Here is a 19,084-nt window from a genome sequence, read left to right as displayed (position 1 = left end):
ATGGATCACTGATGTGATTTACACAGTACCTCCCTTCCATTACTTGCAGGACAGACACTAGTTCATACTTGTCTGAAGGTGTCTAAAGCTTTGACTTATAACAGCCATTCTGATTCCTCTGCCAGAACACGCAGTTTGCGGGGCCAGACTGCAATACTATGTTTCATCAGTGTATATTCAACTGTACCCAGTCTTTCATCCCTTAGTGGCTGGGCTACCAAACCCTTTTGAGAAACATACTTTGCTGTTGCATACTATGAGCAAAACTTACTTCTACTCATTATGTCTGTAACAACTTTTTAGTGGTGCTTTGTAAAGTAGCAGGCAGTGTAATGCATGTGCTTTGTGAACTCTCGAGCTACTGTGATCACCTTAAGGACCTCTACAAGAATGAAATACTCTGCTTTTATACTCAAATACTTGGATTCCCTTGTCATTTAATTTCTGACCTCTAAATAACACTGATCTGTGCCTACTAGATGCATGAGTTCCTTCAAGAGAAGATGTAGCAGAAATCTTGTAGGAATTACATGTTATCGTAAGTGTATGGGACAAATCCAGAAATACAAACACAGCCTGATTTACACATCTGTCTTTCTGTAACTTACATTTTTGTTCTTTCTCCACCCAAACTGAGTTTCTCCTTATTAGCTAAATCCACAGTACTTTAGCCAGATCTCTGTATTTATTTACCTCCACATTTGTAAGATTTTTTTCTGCCCTGTACATCTTTTTTCTGTAATTAAGGTTTCAGTTCATTGTCACTGATTATATGCCAAGGTGATAAGATTTCTTACAAATTGGCATTGCTTTCTGCAGTTTTACATCCTAACTCCTTAGAGGGTTATAACTTTTTTCACTCCCAGAAAATGGTCCTCCCATGTTCTTCATATTGTCTTATCAGTAAACTTACTACCTGATACTTCCTGGCAATCCATCCTGGGGACAACCTCAAGAAGCAGTTCTTTAAACACAATGTACCTAATTAACTCTCCCAATAACAAGTGGGTTAGCTATTCTAATGTCTTCCTTTGTCTTTCATGCATGCCATGCCCTTGTTAAGTCATTACCAAGCTCAGTAGAGGAGGTTTTACTATATCAATTATACTGGTTGGATATTCCATTAGCTGTATTTTTTACTTCCTTTATCAAGCATTCAGAAGTCATGGCACCCATGTGTTGCTTAGTTCAATTCCCAAGGAGATAATAGAAGACCAGCTGATACACAGAAGCCTAAAGGAGTCCCAGCTGAGTATTTGTAGCTGCAGACGCTACTATAATCTCAGCTGCCAGCATCAGTTATTGTTGCATGATGGTGCAATTGCACCACAGCTTTATTTTTCATCTCTAAAGGTAAAATATCATCTCTGTTACCTAGTAAGCATGTCAGAGACAAAATTCATGCTCTGAACACTATCCGCAGACTCCATGTTCCTTCTTATGAGTATCTTGTAGGAACAAGTTAAAAAAAGGGGGGGGGGGGGGGGGGGGGGGGGGGGCGAGGAGGGGGAAGAATATTGCTAGGGATTGACTTGTTATTATTAATACCTTGGGATTATATCGTGTCCTTGGATGAGGGCTGGCTGTTGCAACAAATGTTCATTCAAGTGTACAGAAAGCCCCTCAAGCTCAGTGGGATTCTGGATTTCTCTTGTCTGCTGGCTGATGTTTCAAATCCTGCAGGATGTTTTTTTTCTTCCTTTCAGCACACAATCCTTTTCATTAAGGAAAGTAATTTTAGTTTCTGAGTCTCAAACATTTTGCTGTTTTATATGAGCTGATGTCTCCAGACCATAGAATAACAGATACCTGCGAGGCTCTTTATTTACATCAGGTTGCTTTACTAGCTGCAGAGGCTGGCCCGAGTGGATCAGCATATACTGCTTCCCCTGGCTTTCTTCTGTGTAGGCAATTCTGTTTCAGACAGCCATCACTGCCTCCATATAGCCAACAAATGTTACCCAGCTTGGGATCTACCTTGGAAACAGCATCTCTCGCTTGACCCCCTAGGTCCACAGCAAGTAACTCGGAGCTGAAACTCCTCTAGTTTCCCCTTTCAGTTAATTAGCAGTGTATCCAAGTGTGGTCTGTATGTAAGGCTGGCAATTAACAGCTGCTACTTTTAAGAAGACCCTAATTTCTGCTGTCACATTTGTAAATATATAATTACTTCTGTTGTAGTCTTATCCATTATGTTATTGACCTTCATTAGCAGGCTGTTAAAATTCCCTGTGTTAAATTGTACTTTAACCTTCTTTTTGTAAAGGATTTGCTCATTTTTTGCATAGTTTCCTCTTTACTGCTGAATCCATATATGGCACAGAAGTTGTCAAGGGATCTCCTGGGCAAGAAGTAGGGAAATTGATGACAGACTCCTAAACGTACACAAGTACAAACTCTACTTCCTATAGCAAGAGACTACAAAAAGTTTTCAAAGCTACATCTGGTCACAGGACTCAGCATAGTCATTGCTGCTGTCTCAGAAACATTGTTTTGATCCAGAGCATTTTTAAATGTTTTGTTTTGAGTGTTTTTTCTCTTTTTCTTTTTCTTTTTTTTTTTTTTTTTTAATCCCAAGTGGCTTTTCTAAAAAGAAATCTGAGCCCTATACATGGAAACTGGCTAATGGTAGAAAAAATGATAAATAGAATTTGACCAGAAAATCCACTTTTAACATTCTCCCCTCACTCTATTTTCTTTCTTCTTTACAGTCTAAAGGAAGAGTCTGACTGATCTTTCATGAACTGTAGGGAAAACAGGAGAATCTTGAATAGAATTTATATAAAATATTCAATCTCCTCCTATGAGGACTTAAGAGGCATAGTTATTTAACTAGAAGATGGGAGACAGATATGAAAGGATATGTCTAGAGTTCTTTCAATGATTTAAGAAAGGCTTCCCTACTTAACAGGATAGTTAGCCTTTCTGCTACTTGAACTAGAGGATATGAAAGGAAAAGTACCCAGTAAGCCTTAGGAAGCCAGGAATTATGAGGAGTTCCAGTGAAGAGCAGCTAGGAAATCAATAAAATGTTCCAGAAGTTCCTCCAAGCTATGACAGGAAGGAAACTTCTGAGGGAAAAAAAACCCCAACAAAAAGCCCACCTCATGTCAGACCTCCGACAGGAGCCCCAAAAGATAGCAATACTGACTTCAGACTCTTCTGATCTCTACACCTAACTTCTTAATGGGAGAGAGAATTAATAGAATGGGAAAACCAGGAGTGCTTTCTCTGGGAGCATGAGGGCAGAGTCACACTTGGAGGTACTGAATTAGGCGCTGCTGCCATACATGTGCAACTCATACTTAGCACCACAGTCGTTACACCTCTGATCCGTCCCATGGCACCGGAGAGACCCAAGTGCTGAGCAGTGCTGAATGACGTTCATGGGTGATGGCGGTCACCCCACAGCATTCCTGATACCATCTCATTGCGGTTTGGGCTTGCAGGACCTCTTCCTCCAGATTTCGATTTCCTTCCTTAGCTCCAAGTGACCACCAGGAAAAAAAGGTCTTGTAGGATTCCCTAGGACTGGTGTGCAGGGTCAGCACTGAAGCCCAAGCTGTCGTGTGATTAATGGAAGGGCTGACCTCTGACCTGCCGAAAGGCAGTTTGGAGAGTGTGACCCACAGAAGGCAGCGTAGATGGCCTAGCTTTGTCAAAGGCTCTGCACCCTGGCAGTGAAATAAGTAATGTGGGAAAGGTGGCTTTAGGCATTTTAAATAAGTGAACAGTGCTGGAGCTCTGAAAACTGATTAAGCAAGTAGAACGCAGAGCTGAGTCACTCTGTATCTGTCCCTCTGTGTGCATATGTACATATATAGATACATATTTTTGTAAGCGTGTGCATGTATTTGAGCGAGGATATGAAAAAGAAACAAAGAGGCATACAGTTCCAAAAGCCACTGCAATAACAAATTGGGAGCTGAAGCTGTCGCATCATATGAAACAGACCCAGAGAACACATGAAGACGCAGTCATGGATATTTTAAAACTTCTCTTCAGTGTTTTGCTCACATTTGGTAGCATTTAATCTGATATCCTTTATGGCTTTTTTTTTTTCTTTTTTTTTCCTGAAGCCAACATTCCCCTTTTGAAGCAATGTTTGATGAAAATGCAAAAATTCTTGGCTAGCAAAAGATTTTATTTTTTTAATCTCCCAAAGTCATATCATTCAGCTTCATGCAGTGAAAAAAATGCTGATGTTCTTCTGAATAAAAGGATTAGGAAGATTAAAACGCACACCATTGGACTTGGTGAAAAAAGGCTCAAGTATGATACAGCCTTCCTCACAGCTTTGCCTTGAGGATCACAGCTGAAACCATTCTTGTCTTTACTTTCGGGTGGTTCAGAGAGATGCCGAGTCCAGATCCCCCGTATCGAGTTTTTTCAGAAAAGTTGCAGCAAAAAGGACATTGCAAATAGAGTGCTGCTGAGTGAATGATCAAATTTTATTTTATTTATTTATTTTTGTTATTACAGCCAGATGTTGCCTCAGGAAGTTGAAACAAGGAGTCAGGAACTGACAGCTTAATAATTAAATTGGGAAAGTTGGCAGGCCTCCTGCTACTTCCTCTAATACGTAGCATCTATGAATGAAAGTGTGCAGTATCCCAGTGGCTCTCCTTCCGAACTGGCTCATCTATTACCGGGTAATGATTTTCCGTCGAGGCACGGGGCCTATTACACCAGCTACATAAAGTTAAAAAGACATTATGAATAAAACGTTCACCGTGGCTTTTACCAACATTTCTACAGAAGACTGCCTAATGCTGACATGTGTTTATTACACTTAATAATGTTTACATAATTCTTCCTTGAGCTCATTACAGCTGTCAAAAATCTGAATAGAGTGTATTTTTGCTCGTGTTTATCTCCCGAAGACCCTGCGGTCACTATGCTCGGACGCAGGCAGTCGCCAGCGGGCTGGAGGCCCCGCCGGCCGCTCGCAGCCAGCTGCCCGGCCCGGCCCGGCCCGAGCATCACCGCACCTTCCTCCGCTCTCGGGGTTCCTTCCCCGGCCGGAAACCCAGCGTTTCCCACCGCACGCTGCCGGAGCCGCCCGTCGGGCCCGGCGCCTGCGGGAGGCACGGGAGACGCGACGGCCCGGGCATCAGGCGGCCGGCACACCGGCCCCGAGGTGCGCCGGGCGGGGGCTCGGCCGAGAGTGCAACTTCCCCCGGGGGCTGCAGGAGCGCGGGTACAGCAGCGAGGCGGCTGCGGCGGGGGGGGCGGGGGGGGCGAGGCCCGTCCTCTGCCCTGGCCCCCGGCGCTAGGCGGAATGGGGGACGGGGACGACGCTCCCCGGACCCGGGGGGACGACGCTCCGGAGGCGGCTGACAGCTCCTGGGGAGCGGGGGGACGAGCCCAGCGGGCCGCCGTGCCCCCCCTCCCACGCCGCCGAGCCCCCGCCGGGCTTCGGGGGTGGGATGGCAGAGGGGGCCCTTCTGCCCGCTGCCCCCCTGCCCGCGCGCGGCGAGGGGGCGCGCGAGCCCCCGGCGGCCCCGCCAGGGGGCGGGGCGGGGCGGGGCGGGGGGTCCGGGGCTGCCGCCGCCGCTGCCGGCTGCACTGGCGGGGCGGCGGCGGGAGCGGGAGGCTGCGGAGGTAACGCGGGCGGCGCCGGGGAGGGCTCCCTGCTGCCCGCCGCGGCCGGCGGCGGGGGGAGGCGGCGAGGGGAGGGGAGCGGAGCGGGGCGTGCCGCCGCCCCCCCCCCCGCAGCCCGGCTGGCGCGGCGCTCGCCCCGCGGCCCCTTCCGCGCGTGTCCGCGCCCGCGCGGGGCCCGCGCCGCCCCGGCCCAGCCGCGGCGGGGTGCGCAGCGGGGCGGCCGCGCTGCGGCGGCGGGGCGGGTGCGCGGGGCGGGTGCGCGTGTCTCCCGTGGGCGGCCGGCGGCGGCGCGGGCGCTGCCCCCTCTCCCTCGCAGACAAAAGCGCCCGGGACGGCGTCGCGCGGCGGTCCGGTGCGGCGAAGTCGCGCGCGGGAAGCGCCAAACTGCGCGGGACCCTGACGGCCCGGGGCGGGAGCCCCGCCGTGCGCTGCTGCCCCGCGTGCCGGCCTCTGCACAAACGGCGCTTGTTTTGGCCGGAAAATAATAATAATAAACCCGTGGTGTTTGCAGATGCGCTTAAAACAAGCGGACGGGCCTCGGCAGAGCTTGCTGTAAAAAGTGACTGGGAGCGTGAGGGCAGCGCCCCGCCGGCGGCGCGCCTCGCGGGATGACATTCCCGTGCGGGGACGGCCACCGCGGCGTGGCTCTTGGGCGGCCACTTACTCGTTCATCGTCGTGCGTGCCGAATAGTTCCGTAGTTCGGCAACTCGGTGGCTGGCCGGGAAGGCGTGCGGGGGCGGCTCCCCGGCTCCGCGGGGAGTGACGCGCGGCTCAGGGCCGCCTGGCCGCGGGGTGTTGCTGGGGCGCGGGGGCTGCTTCGGGGTGAGCGGGGCTGGCCCTGCCGGGGCCCGCGGCGGCCCCGCCGGCTGCGGGTCAGTGATAGGCGTTTCACAAACACGGTGTGAAGGCTCGGCGCTGTGCGCGCGTACTGCGGGCTCTGGTGCAAGGGGGTGATAGGAATGCTGTTCATGCAGTTCTGATATTCTCCAGTGCTACGTTGTGGTGTGTATTTAGAGTGACAGCTCGGTCGTTTGAATCTGGCAGGATTTTGCTGGTTTTGATAGCGTTGCTATTTTGCCTTTGGCTGAGGCGTGCTTAATAGCATTTTTAGCAAGCGACATGTAACAAAATACAAAGGGGCTGAAGCGTAGGCAATAAATGCAGTCTAACTTCATCTTTGAAGACAGACAGGAAGCAATAGCATGGATTCTGAAAACAAAATATTTAATGGAGCAACACAAAATATTACTGTCCAAGGACCGTGCTGGATCCAAAGAGTGCCCGACAGAACAGTACAGCAACAGCCCAAAGAGAAGAAATTCACTGAGACGGCTTTTTGGCTCTTACTCTTGGAGGAGTTCTCATGAGGAAGTTTAGCAAGTGTAGGTTAATTATCTATGATGTTATGGTTAACTGAAGGAATTGAATACCTAGTGCAAGGGCCTATGCGTGTGGGAGAGGCTGATGTAAGGTAAAGTGGTGTCAGTGCAAATGGTGTCATTGGGGTAGAAGTTGCTATGTGGCCGTCACTTGTTTGCGGTTCTGGTTATGTCGTTCGGGAAGAGTTGGAAGCAAAACTGAAAAAAAACATTGCTCTTAAAATAAGAGCATCGAGAGTTGGTGTGTGTTGTGTTTTGTTTTGTTTTTAACCAAGAAAGGTGGTTTTGTTTTAAAATGCTAATTAAATCTTTCTTTTATGAACTAAGCCCTGGGTAAGAGCTTGATGTGTCAGCATCTGTCTGTGTCTGATTTAATGATCAGAGAAGGTCGATCCTTAGATTTTTATGTGGGTAAGCTTCCAGCAAAATACTTTATGCTAGATAAAGGGTTGCAGGATTTGTCCTTGCATAGTAATGTCAGTGTTAGTAAATGAGAGTGGTTACTAGTATAGGATCTGCCTCGACCCAGGTTGTCATCATTCTGTGACTAAACATGCTCATGAAGAGTGCAAAGGCTGGCTCCAAAGCAGATGGTCGCATTTTGCATCTTTTCTGATTATCTTCTGCACCTTCCTGCAGAGCTGAGGGGTCTTGCAGTCCGCTTGCATTTTCAGGCTACTTTGCCCCAATGGCAGTGTAGTAAAGAATCTGTTACACTTGAAAATCCGGTTCTCTCCAGGTAGGAGTGACACCACCAAGGACTGTTTCATCATGATGACTTTTTGGTTTTCTGCTGAAGTAGGTTTGTTTATATTTGTAGTGAAAGTAATTTATTGATACTGGCTTGCTTCAGGGGTAATGGGTCTCTACTGTGGGCAAAGCGTAGAAGGCTCAGTATTCTCACATACCCGCTTTTCTGTAGAGTGAAATAAGTTATTCTACCAAATTTCTGGTTATGAGGTGCCCACAGGTGTGTACAGTAGGAGTTTGAGCCAATGTGCCTGAAAGGGACCATCCGTTTTCATACTTGTGCCCATATGGATATGGTGGGAGAGGTATGCAGTATAAACACAGTCTCTGTTGACTTATGTGGATTTACACATGTGTAAAATCAGAGTTGCAAGCAGGTTTAATACAATAATACTTTTATTTCTTTCTTGTGTGGAGCACCAGTATTTTCAAGACAAAGATCTATTTTTCCACTGCTTTGCACACCAGCGCGTGGTTCCTCTGTATTATCAGTATTTTCAGTATCTTCAGTGTATTATCAGTAGCGATTTAAAAAGCTGCCACTCCACAGTGGTTTGCAGTACAAAGTCCAGCCAGTGTCATCCAACTGTTGTGAGCAGTTATGGTGTCCTTTTTGTCATAGTGGAAGTTTCTTCTAACTCTTCTGAACTAATAGTTACTTTATGCATGAGGCCTTAATATGTTCTTGCCTGTTTAATAACCTGTTGTTTCAGTAATATCTTGTAGCATCAAACTCTGATTACCCGCATGAAATCTGTTGTCTTTCAGTATCATTGACTCTCATTTATATATTAGGAGGAGACTGTAGTTATTAAAATTTCCTAATATAGCTTAGCTGTTCTTAATTATAATAATGGAGTCTATTACAATGCATATTGTAGGTGCAAACTATTGTTAACGCTTAAGCAAGTCATTGGGGAAAAAATTACATCAAATTTTGCTTCTTTATAGGGTGTGTTCTAATTAAATATGATAGGAGACAGTCTTTGAGTCCTGAGATCCTGATGAAACGTCAGTTTCATCGTATTTCCCTCCTTCAAAGCAATGTGCAGTATTCTATATAAATACAGGAAAGCGTGGAGAATTTGTAGAATAGACATTTACCTGTAATTACAGAATCATGGAATGGTTTGGGTTGGAAGGGACCTTAAAGATCACCTAGTTCCAGCCCCCCTGCCACGAGCAGGGACACCTTCTATCCGACCAGGTTGCTCAAAGCCCCATCCAGCCTGGCCTGGAACACTTCCAGGGATGGGGCATCCACAGCTTCTCTGGGCAGCCTGTTCCAGTGCCTCCCCACCCTCACAGTGAAGAATTGCTTCCTTATATCTAATTTTAATCTACCCTCTTTCAGTTTAAAGCCATTACCCCTTGTCCTATCACTATATGCCTTTGTAAAAAGTATAAGGAACCCTTTTCTTTTTTTTAGGAGCTACTCGTGTTAGCGAAAGCAGAAAGACCTTCACTTGGTTAAATATTTATTTAGTTTGTTGGAGGTTTTAGATTTTTCTATGCCAGCCTAACTTTTCTCTGCTGTTCACCTCTTCCTTATATCCTGACACAACGAGCTTATTATTGTCAGCTTTGATTACAGCCATATATATTTCAGTAGTGCTTTATAGCAAGTCTGTAGGGCAGTAGATCCTACCATATCACAGATCTAATTTATGACTTTATTTTTCAGCCATTATGGCAAGTCTGCTGATCAGAATTAAAATTATTTAGATATAATTAAAATAGGCCAGTATTCATGAAATGTTGAAATGTGTATGAACTCATACAGTTTCCCTTTTCACTAGATTTTTTTTTTGGGGGGTGGGGGGGCTATTTTTGTTTTTAATACGGAGTGCAAGCTGTTGCTAATTAGCATGGCGCTCGGTAGGTGGTCTCTGTAAGCTAAATGGAGAGGATAGGCTGAAGGGGAAAAAACCCTCAAACCTGGAGAAGTAAAAGTGCCAGCCTTGGAGGTGTTAAAAAAGCTTTGCACACAAGGTGGGTTTTGTCCTCCCTGTTAGACCAGTGATGGCAAAACCTTTCCATGTTGTGTGTAAAACTTCAGACCTGAGTTAGTTGAATCCTGTGCCGATGTGTGTGTTTGGGCTGGTTGCAGGCAGAGGGGCCTCTCTTGTGAGACGCACTAGTTTCTCTACTACTTCTTGTGCAGGGCTACAGCTTGTCTCCCGTTTAGTAGGCTGGCGTGGGGAGTTGATAGACAGCAGCGTGGGGCTGGGAGCACGTGCATTTCCAGAGTTGCAGCAGGTTCACTGAGGAGGTGCCATGAACACTGCCACCATGCAACAGCTCCGGTGCGTTTGCCGTGGCTTTTCTCTCATGGATGCAGAATATTACAGACACCTATGTTTGTTACTATTATTAAATTGCTGAAGGCTTATTTACTTTGGTTATATCTGTAACATATATTCTGCGTACGGTACACAGAGATGAGAGAGTAAGAGTGTGTGTGTGCGCGCGCGTGTGTGTGTATGTAGATATTTCCATGACTATTTTTGATTGTTAAAACATATTTTGTGTGATCAGGTGGAAATTGTATGCCAGCTAAGGGGGCAGGTTTTGAACTTGCACACCCAGTAATCTTAAGGTCCAGGACTGCTGATTATTGCTGCAGTATTTGGTAGTCATGATTGTGGAGGTTTTAGTTCTTATCTAGGCAGATATGAAAAAGCTGCTACATATTGCTGCTGCAGGGAGCAACGTAATAGAAGACAGGCTTTAAGTAAATGATACATAGAATCTTTATTAAACCCATTCTGGCATATGGGGAGCATCCTCAGAAGTTGTATAGAAAGCTGCCTTCTTTGGGTCTCTGAATGAAACCTGATTCACTCTCTGCAAGGACATGCCAGGCAATTAAGGTCACTCTCAGTAGCTCAGTACAGGTAACACATCTTCCTTTTCTCACATCTTCTTGTATCTGTTTTGACCTATGCCTAGATTCTCTGCAAATACTTTGGAATTTATGCTGTCAAGTGAGTGATATGTACTGCTCATTTATCAAAGTAATGCAGTAGACCCTATCTCAAAATAATGATTAGAAGTTCTTTTTCTTTAAGAGAGGGCGCTTTAGCCCAAGGTATTGGTACATGCAAATATTTTAGCATTAGGTACTTTTTTGAAATTTAATTTAGCAGAAAACTTAGAAGTAACTAGTAAGAAAATCCTGCTTTTTAAAGGTTGCCATCTAGAGTTCAAAGAAAAGTCAAAGGAAGTTACAGATCATATGTCTTTTATTTTTTCTGGGGTCAGCTGCAGGAAGTTGTATAGCTACATTCTAAACCACATTCAGTTTGCTTTAAATGTAGATATTTCTTTGTTTGGTCACTGAAAAAAATGCTGTTCCACAGTGATCTGTGTTTAGGTGATCTGAGATGCCACTCATGAAGCAGTGCATTTTTCTGTTGAATGCTTCATGCTGCTCCTCTGAGGTCATCCTTAGAAGAGCTTGCTTTGAGATCAGGAAGGAAGGTAAGATTATGGTGCTCTGTATGTCAAGGGGACCTGTAAAACAATGCTGTGTGATCAAGGTGAAATATGTTAAAGTCTTTGCATTTTCATAGTTTAAAGAGTTTTAACTCAGAGCAGCCACCTTGTTTCAGCCATCAGTAGATGTTAATATTTTAGCTAAAATACTTGTATTTAAAAATTAATCAGGAAAAGAAACAGAGCACTTCTCAGATTTAGTGTACTGATTTGCAAATTTACTGCTTAAGATGTGGCATATTGCCATCCTTTTCCATGCAGAATTTGGGTTCACCTCCGTGGCTGTAAGACCATGCCTGGCTTCTTTTCTTTGTAAGTGTTTAATGAAAAATATTAGCTACAACATTGGCTTCTTGTCTATATTATATATTGCCCAAGGGATATTTGGTGTCCATCCATATCACGTGCTTTCTTCTAAGCCATTATTCTTAGGGTATGGGAACTGTAGGAGTAAAAGTGTATAGTGATTAAAAACCAACACTGAATCAGTCAGCAGTGTGCTGTTGCAGCAACGGGGACTAATAGCATGCTGATGTGTATTAGCAAGAGTGTGGCCACCTAGTTGAGGTGGGTGACTATTGCCCTTGACAATGCTGTTTCTGTGTCCTGTCCTTGGCCCCCGGTGCAAGCAAGGTAGGGACAAACTGGAGAGCCCAGAGGACGGCTGCTCAGGTGGTTGGGGGCTGAAGCACACGGTGTACAAGGAGATGTTGAGGGATCTGGGTTTGCCCAGGCTGGAGATTAGGGAATGAAGATGAATTGCTGCCTTCCATTTCCTGATGGGCTGTTATGGAACAGGGAGAGATGCTTTTCTCTGGAGCATGCAGGGAAAGGACAAGGTGCAATCATCACACACTGAAATAAGGAAATTCTGACTGGAAATAAGGAAAAAAAAATAGCAATGAAAATGGATAAGCTGTGACCTGGAGTCTGTGAAGGTTGTGGGATTTGCCTGTGGAGATTTAAACACTTGACTGGACAAGACTGAACAACTTGATCTAACTTTGAAATCGGCACTGCTTTGACTACTGGGAGTTGGAGGACATGGCCTCTAGAGGTCCTTTTCAGCCTAAATTATTCTGATTCTGTAAGAAGATTTCCCACAGAGAAAGTAAGTATCGTAAGAATTATGCTAAATAATCTTTAAATTATATTCTTAGAAGGGAAGAGCTATTTGTTTGCAGTATCAGAGGAGCCCATTGTGTAGTACTCTTGGCCAACGTAATGTAGAATAAAGATAATTTTGTAAAGAGCATGTACAAAACGAACAAGTGTAAACTGTCTGTGGGGCAAAGTGCTTCTGCACCGTGCTGCTGCCATGCCTAGTTACAGTCTTGCTGCCACGTGTTGAGAAGAGCTCTGACAGATAAATGTAAGGCGTGTCAGGTGGTAGTTTTGGCTGCGGCTAGTGTAGGTAAGTTCTTCACAAATCTGGGAGGGTTTGTAACACATACTAAATTGGAAATGGCTGTTTGGTGTAATAAAAAAGTGCCTTTTTTTTTTTTTTTTCTAGAATGACTAATGAATCTCTCTAAGACTGATTGTTGAGATGTGCTTTGGGCCTGGTGTGATGGGAGTACTCTGTTGATGTTGTTTGCTGTTGTTAGTTGTGGCGCCATGTTTGACCATTTGTGTTTTGTGATATACAGCTTGAATATAAGATGTGTTTTTTCTTAAAGAGTTGTTTCATGTTTCTCAGAACTAACTTTGTGTTAAGGCAGGCAAGATATCAGCACTTCTTGTCTTGGGTGTCTGTGTGAAGTCACAATGAATCAGAAATCCTGATAGGCTTGGCCTTAAGACTTTAGCTTTTCCTAAAAAAACTAATGATGACCAAATAGTCTATGGTATGTGAATTGTAGTTCTGCCGGCATTATTCGTTCAAGCAGTGTCTCACTGAAATAGCATGAACTTTATATATTGAGGACTGTATTTTGAAATTGGAAAATTCAGTAGTGGAGAACAAGTTTATTTGTTACCTTGTATGACTGCGTGCATACATGTTTACTTACGGGAGGAGGAGGGAGGAATGTATCATGGAACAGTTCAGGCTGGAAGGGGCCTTTAAAAGTCATCTAGTCCAATCCTGCTGCAATGAGCAGGGACATCTTCAACTAGATCAGGTTGCTCAGAGCCCTGTCCAACCCGACCTTGAATGTTTCCAGGGATGGGTGTCTGAGCAACCTGTTCTGGTGTTTCACCACCCTTGTTGTTGTTGTTTTCTTTTTTTTACAACACCCCCCCCCCCTCCACTAAAAAACAAACCAAACCAAAACCACAACCAAACCCAACCCAAAACCCAACAACCAACCAAAACAAAACCACAACCAAACCCAACCCAAAACCCAACAACCCACCAAAACAAAAAAACTCCCCAAACTACCAAAAACCCCAAAAGCATCCTACCTAACAAACCCTGCCCCCCCCCCCAACATTTTAAGACACAATTTTAGTTTTTCATAGGGGAGGCTCTTTTTGGAGGGCTCTGAGGGCCCACGCCAGCAGGTCACAGATAATGGTGGTAGAACTGCTCAGTTACCAACCCACCTGGGTCCCCAGCTCTTGTTGCACTGCCTCTGCCAACTGCCCTGCACTTCATCACCACACTGCCCCGAGGGTTGCTCTGTCTGCAGTAACCCCCCCTGCTCCCCCTCAGAACAATTATGGTTTTGCTTTTTAGCAGATGACATTAAATGCCTTTTACTGTTAACTGAGTTAAATATGCTAGCTGTGATTCAGGTTTAAAACCTGAGACTCTTGTTCAGCCTTTCAGAAAGACCGTTGGAGACAGTATGTATATAACCAGCAGCGGTGTAAGTAGATGCTATCAATCTAGGCTGCTGTTTTCTCTCTGTGGGCCAGATTGAGTGCGGCCTTTCTGCAGAGGTACAATGGGCTTGTATAAAAGCTTGAATGATTGCTGTTGGTGCTCTGTAAGATGCACAGGCTTCAGCGGCCTTTCTCTCCAGGGGCTGCCTACCTGTACTGGCCACAGGGTGGGAATCGAGGAGGCAACATTAAGGAGAGCAGGCTGTTGCTCGAAAGGGTATCAGGCAGGAGGTATGCTGTCTTGTACTCCCAACAGGGAAGGGAAGCTGCGGCTTTTTGCTCTGTCCTTCACCTTCCTTGAGCCCTGCTTTTGTATTTAATATTCTTAACAATATATTTATATATAGGTATTTTTTTTAGCGTTGAGATTCAAGCTTCTCAACTCTAAGTAACCCTTCCAAAAGGGTGTGAGAGTGATCAGGAGTAATCAGGAGACGTTACGTTAGCAATTTTGAATCCCCTTTAGCTGCTCTGTGTATTTAAATCATACTCAGGATGTGTTTGCCAGCATTGTACATATATAAAAGGGAAAGGTGTTCTCTTTAATTTTTAAATGAAAGTTGAAATGCATGAGCTGTTGTTGAGGAAGCGTAAGAAAAATGCCAACACCACTGGATTCAGATCAGAAATCTGGGAGCAGCTCTGCTGGCTCTAGCAAGACTGCAATATGGAAATAGCTTTGCTGAAAGTTCTGCAGATTTATACAAAATCAGGCTGGGGTTTTTTTGGTTGGGTTTTATGACTGATTTTAACAATGTTAAGTGTATATATTTGATTTAGAGCATTCCTGATTTGGAAAACCAGTAGAGAAGTGTTTTGAAAATAATATTATGAGTACTAAGGGCTGGACAGGCAGAGCATGTTGTTAGTGCAGCACCCATTGTTCTGTAGTGCTGCTGATGTGAGAGAGAAAAGCAAATTGTCTTTTGTGGCTGTAGTTTCTGCACTCTGGTAGACTCTGAGAACAGTCAATTCTCTGCTGAAGATGTAAAAGGGCAATACAGAGCAATTCCTTTTTTTTTTTTTTCCCTTTTCCTTTTCTTTTTCTTTATTTTATTAATTTCTCGACTACTTTCTCACTTGTCCTCTTGTTGGGCAGTAGTGGGTTGGCAGAAACTGCCTAGTTAGATCAAAAGGTAGAGGTCATATTTCTGAAATCATATTTCCCTCTTTTTTTAAAAAGGGGTTGGACTTTTCTTGTGTTGATGGTTCAGCTGTCAAGGTATTTCTGCTGGTTTTTATTTTTCCAAAGTGAAGTTGAGTAAACTGGGGGAAGTTAGTTGTGTGTGCTCCGTGCTAGTGCAAACAGTTGACCAGCCCTGGAATTCCGTTGGGTGCTCACAGGGAGTTGTGGCATGGACAGCTCCTTCTTCCTTGAGCTGGAACTGAGGAGAGGTTCAGTGTTGCAACTGATAGGGATGCTGAGTGTGAAGAGGAAGAAAGGAAGCACGTCTTGAACCTGAGATGCCCACATTCAGAGCCTTTAGTGAAGCACCGCTCTGGTTTTGATTTCTCATTTGCGGGTATATGAGATAACATTAAGATCTTCCGTGATTATTCCCTGAGTATTATTGTTCTGGTGATGGGTAGGTTTGCCTTATTCCTTCAAAACTTCGCTTTGTAACTGTTCTTTCCCCTTACATTCTTCCAGCATGTCAAACTGGCTTAGGTGCATGAAGACTACGCTGGTGTCAAGCTCCCACTGACTGGCCTCCAGTTTTCAGGAGCAAAGGTACAGTTACAGGGTAAGTTAAAATCCACTCACAGAATCCCCTGAAGGAAACAAAGGCTTTAATTAGTGCCCTCTGCTTTGCATGGCAGTCTCTGGCACATTTCCTCCTTCAGAGTTACTTGGTCCCTGACAGCAGGCTATCAGCGATAGAGAAAGGGAAATCCAAAAGAGTGGGGTCACTTTGAAAACGTAGTGAAAAGTTAATGAATAGCACTTACAGGGAAAATACTGATGCAGGCTGTGTCAGGTAAGCACTTTAAAAGTGAAAAGTGCCCCCCTGTTGGTTTGTTCTCCTTTTAACTGATCTCTTTGAAAGTCTAATTGGAATCACAGTTGAACTACTGTGATAAAATATGTTTTTGGTAGATAAAGTTGAAATAATACACATTTAGCGATTGGGAGTGTTGCTGGAAATAGTAAGCTCATGTAGAAATGAACACAAATTTCCATTTCTTGTTTCATCCTAAGGGCAAAGTACCCTTGGTGCAAAGCCCAGGGGACCTATATAGTCATTAGCAGATGGAGGGGGACATTAATCTTCTACCCACAAATCTGCCCCAGCACATAAAGCAGGGAGCGTCTGTTGTAAGGATTGCTAGAGGTTGTACTAAACATGATAGTATAGTTTATAATCACAGTGCCAGCCACTCTTGCTGTTCATTGCTGTGTTCTCTTGGTACCCTGTGTCTTGTGATTTCGCTTTTTCTATCTGTGTATAATGGAGTAGTGACAGTGTTTCTGCTTCTTGAGATGCTGGCAGGAGCTTCTTCCAACAAAATCTCTTAAATCTCTCTTGCTGTAAGCGCTAGAGTATGTTAGGATATACTTTAGGTACTTTTTTGTGCATAGGGAGAAATGTATGATTTTTCTGTGTCATTCAGTCTTTCTCATTTGGCAGTAAGCTAGGAGACAGGCATGGTTAATGAGGTATCTCAGCAGTGCATTTTCATGGGAGCATAGTTTAAGGTTAGGAGTATGTCCAGTCTCCAAACTGCCTAGTGAGCATTCTGTATTTGGAAACAAATGCCAGCTGGCAGTGGTTAAGGAGTGCGTGCTTATTCTGCTCATGATAGCCAAAACATGCTCCCTGCTGTGTGCTTTTGGCAGCTTTGCACTGGCAATATGTCTCAAATGCCAGTTGCATGTCCTCCTTTCTTCCTCATAAGTGTGTCCCATAAGGCATGATTTAGCCTAAATAAAAATGTGCCTCTGTTAGACTTGGTAACATACGGAAAGAAAGAGACTGCCTGTTTTCAAAAATCAAAAGTCTTTCTGAAACACCTGTAGTACATTATTTCTACAGTGGAACTAGAAGGATGATTGTCATGTCTTCCTATACTCAGTGGCAAATTAGCCTTAAATTCCTGAAGATCTCATGAGTTTTGTGACACCAGTTCTTAGGCATACTACAGTGAAAATTTTCCGTAATTTATTCTCAGTGAGAGCACTGGCTGGAATTTCAGTCCTAAAGTGGCTGTATATTAAGTTTATTTGAAGTTCTAACTCAACCACAATGTAATTAATACATTTACCAGATAGGTAAAATTAATTGCATTAATTTGTGGTCTGAACATAATTATCACCTCTTTTATTTCTTTCTATTTGTTGAATTGTTTTAAGTCAATAAATCTAAGTAAGTGTTATATTTTATTGCAAAGGCATAATTACTTTTACAATCAAATGTTGCAAATGTGTTTAGCTGAATTATTTGAAACAGTTTGTGAGTTGTGGTACACAACGATACAAGTTCTAATAAATCTGGTCTACATTTCTTCGTCATTTTTACCTCCAGTAACAGCATAATAGGTTAAAAAAAGCATCATTAAAAAAAAATTTAAAAAATGGGGAAACAAAGCACTGAAGCTTTTCAATTCAATACTCCAACAACTGCTTTTAAGGTCAAGTCAACTATAGGGTGAGTAACCTGTGCTTAGAAGTTGGGTGTAGAAATACTTACGTATTTAAGCTCCATCACTTCTTTAAGGAGATCTCTCACTTTGTTTGAAGAAGATCTCGATACTTGGCAGGATGATAATTCTCAGTTTAAATGCCTTTTTATTTTCTAAGTCAGTGAAATTCTGTTGAGATCTGATAAGATAATGGAAGTTTAAAAATCAGATTATCTTCTCTAACGTGTTCATTAGGAAAAAGTTGTCACCTTGCCAAAATCACAAACGTTCCCAAAGCTGGGATCGCATAACTACTAAAGAAAGGAACAGTACCCATTGGAAAATGCTAGGTTTTTTGGTTACCACGCTTCTGTGTATCTGTTGAAGCCTGCCTGTGGTAGCCGATTTAATGTTCCTGTTGCTCACTTTGCTTTCATAGTAAGTAAGAATAATCTGCATTTCCCAGGCAGGAGGTGAGAAAGAGGGTCTTACTGTGACCCTTTCCTTAAACCCATAAGCTTACCTCAGCAGCCCGGTATCACTGTCACATAAATTTCTGCCAAGAAGGACTTGTTTTCAGTTCTTGTTGAAAGTAACTTTCAGCAATTCAGTTGCTTTCAACAACTGATCTAAAGTGGCACAGGTTTCCTTCTAAGTTCTTTGTCACATCCATTATCCCTCTGTATTCTGGATATCGAAGGCCATGGGCATCTGTGTTTCAGGTACCTGAATACTTTCGTGGTTCTCTGTACTATAGTGAAGTTGAGAATCAAATCTTGCTGTGATCTGTGTTGAAGGAGCACTGCTGCACATTGGTTAACTTATTCATGCTCTAAAAACCTTGGGTATGAGATGCAAAAAAGGTGTTTTAGAAAGTAGGTTGCAAAATCAAACCCTCAGAAGTTGTGAAATGCCAGATTTGTTATTTTCTTCTGTGCCTGTAATTGATGCAGGAATACAGATCTTGCAACTGTAATTTCATCATACTCTAACCATAAGGCACCTGAATTGTGGTAATTCTTACATGAAAAGATGTGTGGCATGGTCATGATACTTAACTAAATAACATGGTAGCATTTGTGTAGAAGGAAAAACAGTGTTCACAGAAGGATGATCATAGAATGCGATGCTGAGTTACTATATACATTTAGAATTTAAATTCTCTTGAACCAATTCTGTTTAAATTCTGTGTCAGCTAAATATATTTGCATTGTATAACCTTAATGTGGATTCAGACCTGCAATAAGTAAGCGTGTGTAACATGATTGATTTCAGTGAAGTTTCTCCCATTTATGCTGGTGTTGAATTCTGCCTCTAGTCAAAAAGTTTTGTAAAAGTTCTGCCAACAGAATTCTGTCTCTGAACAGCTTTGAGGCTTGCCAGCAGTGTTATTTCTTTGCGT

The 19,084-nt window shown here is 43.8% G+C and overlaps 1 protein-coding gene across 1 annotated transcript in view; it reads left to right on the top strand.

Annotated features, from left to right (window-relative positions):
* Nucleotides 1–5,569: 5,569 nt before the first annotated feature.
* The window catches only part of RARB (retinoic acid receptor beta), a 333,110-nt gene continuing 319,595 nt past the window's right edge, over nucleotides 5,570–19,084 (top strand). The window contains exons 1-2 of the mRNA XM_040593378.1: nucleotides 5,570–5,604; nucleotides 15,713–15,806. The gene's annotated coding sequence lies outside the window, so the exon portion shown is untranslated. The remainder of the gene's footprint in view (nucleotides 5,605–15,712; nucleotides 15,807–19,084) is intronic.

The sequence above is a fragment of the Falco naumanni genome, chromosome 4 (genome assembly GCF_017639655.2).
Source record: "Falco naumanni isolate bFalNau1 chromosome 4, bFalNau1.pat, whole genome shotgun sequence".
Classification (NCBI taxonomy): Eukaryota; Metazoa; Chordata; class Aves; order Falconiformes; family Falconidae; genus Falco; species Falco naumanni.
This window is presented reverse-complemented; position numbering and strand designations above follow the sequence as displayed.